This window comes from Rana temporaria, chromosome 13, assembly GCF_905171775.1.
Source record: "Rana temporaria chromosome 13, aRanTem1.1, whole genome shotgun sequence".
NCBI classification, from domain to species: Eukaryota; Metazoa; Chordata; class Amphibia; order Anura; family Ranidae; genus Rana; species Rana temporaria.
The window spans coordinates 101,101,247-101,107,078 of NC_053501.1; the positions used below are offsets into that span (position 1 = coordinate 101,101,247).

General features: G+C 42.8%; 1 non-coding gene and 1 pseudogene across 1 annotated transcript; both read right to left on the minus strand.

Annotated features, from left to right (window-relative positions):
* Positions 1-4,929: 4,929 nt before the first annotated feature.
* LOC120921350 lies at positions 4,930-5,048 on the minus strand (annotated as a pseudogene).
* Positions 5,049-5,136: 88 nt separating this feature from the next.
* Positions 5,137-5,255, minus strand: LOC120921345. The gene has a single exon (XR_005744857.1). It is a non-coding gene; the product is annotated as a 5S ribosomal RNA (ribosomal RNA).
* Between the last annotated feature and the right edge of the window lie 577 nt (positions 5,256-5,832).

Consider the following 5,832-nt stretch of genomic DNA (forward strand, 5'->3'; position numbering starts at 1 on the left):
TTATTGTGGCAGATGCGTGTACCTGGGGAATTCAGGTGTATAAGAAAGGTAGAGAGGAGTATAGGGCCTAATCCTCAAAAACCCGGCGCAACGTAACTTTTGCTATTTAAGTTACACCGCCGCAAAATCTCTAACTAAGTGCCCGATCCACAAAGCACTTACCTAGAAATTTTGAGCGGTGTAACTTAAATCCGGCCAGCGCAAGGCGTTCCTAATTTAATGGGGCAAATCCCATTTAAATTAGGCGCGCTCCTGCGCCGGACGTACTGTGCATGCTCCCGACGTCATTTTCCTGACGTGCTTTGCGCGGTTTTACGTTGCGCCGGGTTTTGAGAATCGCGACGGGCGTAAAAAAAAAAAAATACGAGTTGCGGCGGGAAAAAAAAAATTGGAAAAAAAAAAAGACAGCGACGCGGAATAGAAGGGTCTACTTTTACAAGGTCTAAACAGTTTAGGCCTTGTTAAAGCAGCCCTAATATTGCGACGGCAAACTAATACTTACGGAGAAAAAACAAAGCGTAAAAGCTTTGTGGATCTCCATAAGTGCTATTTTGCATACCCGAAGCGGCATTCCGACGAGAAATGCCCCCAGCGGCGGCTGCGGTACTGCATCCTAAGATCCGACAGTGTAAGTCCCTTACACATGTCGGATCTTCTGCCTATCTATGTGAAACTGATTCTGTGGATCAGTTCCATAGATAGAAACAGGGATACGACGGCGTATCAGTAGATACGCCGGCGTATCCCTTTTGAGGATTAGGCCCATAGATCTTGTCAAAGCACTTTTAAAGAAGGACAAAACTGAAGGAAGTTGTGAACTGTTTCCCAAAATTAAAATATCTGTTTAGCTGGAATGACCATTTTTGTGTGTAATATTAAAGGATATATACTGCTCCTGATAAATATAACATGACTATAATCATCATTAATTGTATAACATATTACTAATATATTAATCTATATGTACTATGAATATTTATAAACTATTTTACCTTACCCTGCTTTACCTTACCATGCAAAAAAAGATATTTAGGTTTACTGGGGAAGTATCAAGCAGGTAATGATTGAATTACTGACACGAGGTATAACGTTTTGTGGTCCTTAGATCATCATGACCAATTGTGATAGGCTTCCTCAAGACCTTCTATATGTAATAAATAGATCTACCCACTTGGGACCAAAGAATGAAAACAAGATAGATTCATTAAAACCACTAGCGGTGTTACCAGGTGTCTTTCTCTACAATAATTGCAATTAGTGTACTTTTGAGCACATTTGTTTTCATGTCTTAATAGAATTTTCTTATTTATTTTCTGAAGCTGTCAAAGTTCTTTTAATCAGCCCCTTAGAGCATAAATGGAACCTTGAGATTGTGTTTAAACATGAATTGTTAAATTAGGATTACATATATATATATATATATATATATATATATATATATATATATATATATATATATATATATATATATATATATATATATACCAGATAAAGCCACCAAGAATGACAAGAAAATTATAAAATGTATCATACTAGATTTTATGAAGTCACACTAAATTTAATTGTTTCTTAGTAATTAAAACTACATAATGTCATGGATATGCAATAGCCTGGCAGCTTACCTGTGTTATCCATCTGTTTAGGGGTATTTCCTTATGACAGGAAGAAGTTGTGGGACTTTAATTAAAGCATGATGAATGAATGTATACGCTATATTGATATATGAATGTGTGTAGGCCTGGTCAAACCTCAATCATTAAAGTCGTAACGACGAATTTCATTTATATATCAAAAATGTATTTTTACAAAAAGTAGAAAAAGTAGAGAACAAACAATAAATATTTAGTACATATTAAAAACATTTAGACTAGAATATAGAAATAATACTGCACATGCATATAGATGCAAATGGTCTTCATCACAACCCACGTATTGAGGTTCTACTAGTTTCGCCCAGAAGGGCTTCGTCAGGAAATATTGACCATAGATATAAATATAACAAGGTATATAGAGCAGAATTGATCATCGCAATATAGTAATGCATAACATAATAGGTATCAGTGGACCGGGTAGATGCAGAAACTGTGGACTGTGAGCCAGTCCTTACCTGAAGAGAATGGAGTGAGTGGCCTTGAGTGTCAACCGTAGAGTACAAATCTACTTGTGTTTTCCATCTGTTCATTAGAGACCTGACCCTGTTCTGGTTCCCTTTTTATCACTTCCTTTTCCTGTATGGCCCCACCCAGGCCATCCCAGGAAGTCTATATTAACTGTTGCTCTACAGGTCTGCAGTGCTGTTCAACAGTGTAATTTGCTAGTTCCTGTCTGCAAGTGTGCTACGATCATCTTCCTGTGTACTGTTTTTGGCTTGTCCCTGACTTCTCCTTATTGCCTGTGCCCCTGACCATTTGCCTGTCCTCGGTTACCCTTGTCTGCCTGTTGCCCTGACCTCGGCCTACCCATCATCACCGTTTGTCCTGCTGGCTGCTTACCCTCTCTCCCTGCGGAGTGTGACCTAGGGGATCTCCGGGGTCGCGACCTGGATCCAGTTGCGGCCAAGGCCATCCTCACCACCAGAGGCTCTGGTGAACACAAAACTGGGTCTTAGACTCCGCGTCCTGGGTGATCTTGGGTTCACGCTTCCTCTCTGTTAGCAGCAGTCGGCTATAGGGTTCACTACCCTGTAGTGCATCCCTGACCCCAACGGGGTGCACTTATCACCTGGCCACGGGTGACCTGACACATAAGTAATTAATAAGTACATTAAAAACTGCAGGGAAGGTGCCCAGAACCCTCAAGTGAAAGCTTTGGGGTTGGTCAGCTCTTGGACTACAGAGTTCAAACCTGGGAGTGGCTAGAACAGAGTTTTTCTTGCCAAAATAATAACCCTGGATTGAGCCACATCTGGTAGGAGGTCAAGATACTCAAGGTGATGAGTCAGTTCCAGCTGTGAGTTTTGAAGGTTCAGAACCCAGCTGAATCTGAGCTGGTTTAATGGATATTGACAGACAAGGCCCAGGCTGATCGGAAGATCATCTAGGTATCTCACTATGGGAATGCACTGTGAACAAACACAGTGAGAGCAAGTACAAGAACACTTTTATAAATACCCCAATGCAGTGGACAGGGAGAAGGAAAGAGCAATGAACTGGTAATGTTGTGTATTCACAGAAGAAAAATGGTTGTCAGGACCTGGTACCTCTTCTATGTCTGGCATTGTCTCTTTCCCCGGAGCTATCTAGGATGCTGGACAGTTCCCTGCCTGATCTGCTGGTTAAACCTATATGATCCATTAAACTACTCTTCTTGCAGCTGAACCTTGAACCCCTTGCTCTTCCTATGAACCTATGAACTTCCTATAAAAGCCTTGTCTCAGCACTTTCTCTTGGCCAGGTTATTGTGCCTTCCCAGCTATTTGTCTGCCCAGATGCCATCTGTATTTGCTGCCACTTGTGATTGACCCTTGGCTTGTTCCTTGACTACTCTACTGCTTGATCCCAACCTGCAGCCACTCGTGATTGATCCCTTGGCTTGTTTACTGACCGCTGCTGATTCATCCTTGTCTGTTTATCCGCTATTGGACCCTGGCTTGCTCACACCCTGGTGGGGCAAACTTGAGGACCGTGACCTGGTACTAGCTTGCAGCTAAATCCATCTCCACCATCAGGAGCTCTGGGGAAAACCAGCTAGTACTTAGATTCCGCACCTCAGGGGAGCCTGTGTCATCTACCAGAAGTGACTGCCTGTATACCCCTTCTACAACTGCTATTGCTACTGGTCTTCAAGCCTGACACCTGATCGTGACACAGGTAGTATTGATGTGCTGGAAAGGTATGGTTATGCAAGTAGGCATCCTTGATATCCACAGAGGCCAGAAGGTCTTCATGGTTGAGGGTAAAAAATGTCTGTTCGGATAGATTCCATGTGGAATTTCTGTGCTCCAGTTAAATAATTGAGAGCATGTAGGTCCAAAAAATGGGGGAAATGCCCCTTTTTGCTTTGAGGACAGTGAACAGTTTTGAATGGAAACCCTGAGACGTGGAGCAGATGTAAATCTTGGTATTCTAGCTTGGTGCCCCTCAAAAAGGATGCTATTTCCCTTTATGTCATTCTTGATAATGTTGCACAAAGAAGCATCAAAAAGTTATTTGCCATGAAAAGTCATATGCAATAAGCGTTTCTGCCATTAGTGCTCAGCAGAGCAGCATTTAAGCCAAAGGGTCCTATGCATATGTATGGAGAGGGAGACCCATTCCAGATATCAGACATATGTTATCTAAAAGCTAGTGTTGTGCAAACAGTTCGACCCAAGCAAAAGTTTGGCTCGAACATTGGTTGTTCGCCCGTTCAGCGAACAACTGAATTGGCAGGGCATTCGACCATTTCTTCAACCTGCTGAATTCCCCACAGTGCACTGTGTGCCACTCAGTGCATTCTAAGCCCTGATTGGTAGAAGCAATGAAGCACTGTGAGACATGATTGCCCAATCATCGCTCATGGGTCATGGACCCACCCCACACTATAAAAGGTTCCTTCCCAGTGGAGCCATTTGCAGTGTGATGGTGGAGTAGAGATAGATAGAACAGGGCTCTGTTCATTGCAACTAGCAAGTTAGTGTGTCAGTGTAGTGTGAATATAGTGATAGTGTGACCGTGGATTTTCACTGTAGTGTCAGTTTTACTGCAGTGTATTGTAGTGCGTCAGTGCAGTTCTACAGTAGTATAATTGTAGTATGTCAGTGGATTGTCTGTATAGTGCAGTGTACATAACATAACATAACATAACATAGATCGGGCTAAGACGAGATCGGGTGCATTTAGGGTGATGTGGCCATAGGCGTGTACCATGGCTGGCTTTAACTCTCTTGAAGATAGCTTGGGAGAAGACTAGAAAAATAGATACAAGGACTCCCAAAAAAAAAAAAAAAAAAGCCTACAGCCCCTGGTATTCCCAGGCGGTCTCCCTTCCAGGTATTAACCAGGCCCGACCCTGCTTAGCCTCCGAGCTGAGACGAGATTGGGCACTTTCAGGGTGATGTGGCCGTAGGCGAGTGCCATGGCTGGCCTTAACTCTCTTGAAGATAGCTTGGGAGAAGACTAGAAAAATAGATACAAGGACTCCCAAAAAAAAAAAAAAAGTCTACAGCACCTGGTATTCCCAGGCGGTCTCCCATCCAGGTACTAACCAGGCCCGACCCTGCTTAACCTCTGAGATCAGACGAGATCAGGTGCTTTCAGGGTGATGTGGCCGTAGGCAAGTACCATGACGAACCTTTACATCCCCTTTAAGGTGTCAGCATACCAACAAATTTTGGATGATTTCATGCTCTCGACATTATGGGAACAGTTTGGGGACGGCCCCTTCCTTTACCAACATGACTGCACACTAGTGCACAAAGCAAGGTTCATAAAGACATGGATGAGAGAGTTTGGGGTGGAGGAACCTGATTGGTCTGCACTTCAATTTGACAGAACACATTTGGGATGTGTTCATTCTGCAAGCCAGGCCTTCTAATCCAACATCAGTGCCTGACTTCACAAATGCGCTTCTGGAAGAATGGTCAAACCTTCCCATAGACACACTCCTAAACCTTGTGGACGGCCTTCCCAGAAGAGTTGAAGCTGTTATAGCTGCAAAAGGTGGGCCAACTCAATATTGAACTCTACAGACTAAGACTGGGATGGCAATAAAGGTCAAACATTCCTATAGACACACTCCTTAAACATGCGCACTGCCGAAAAAAATTAGTGTGTTTACGTTTCATTTGTTTTTTCGGGTCATTCGTTAAGATCGAAATTCGAAAATGCGAAAATTAAAAAAATTGGAAATTCG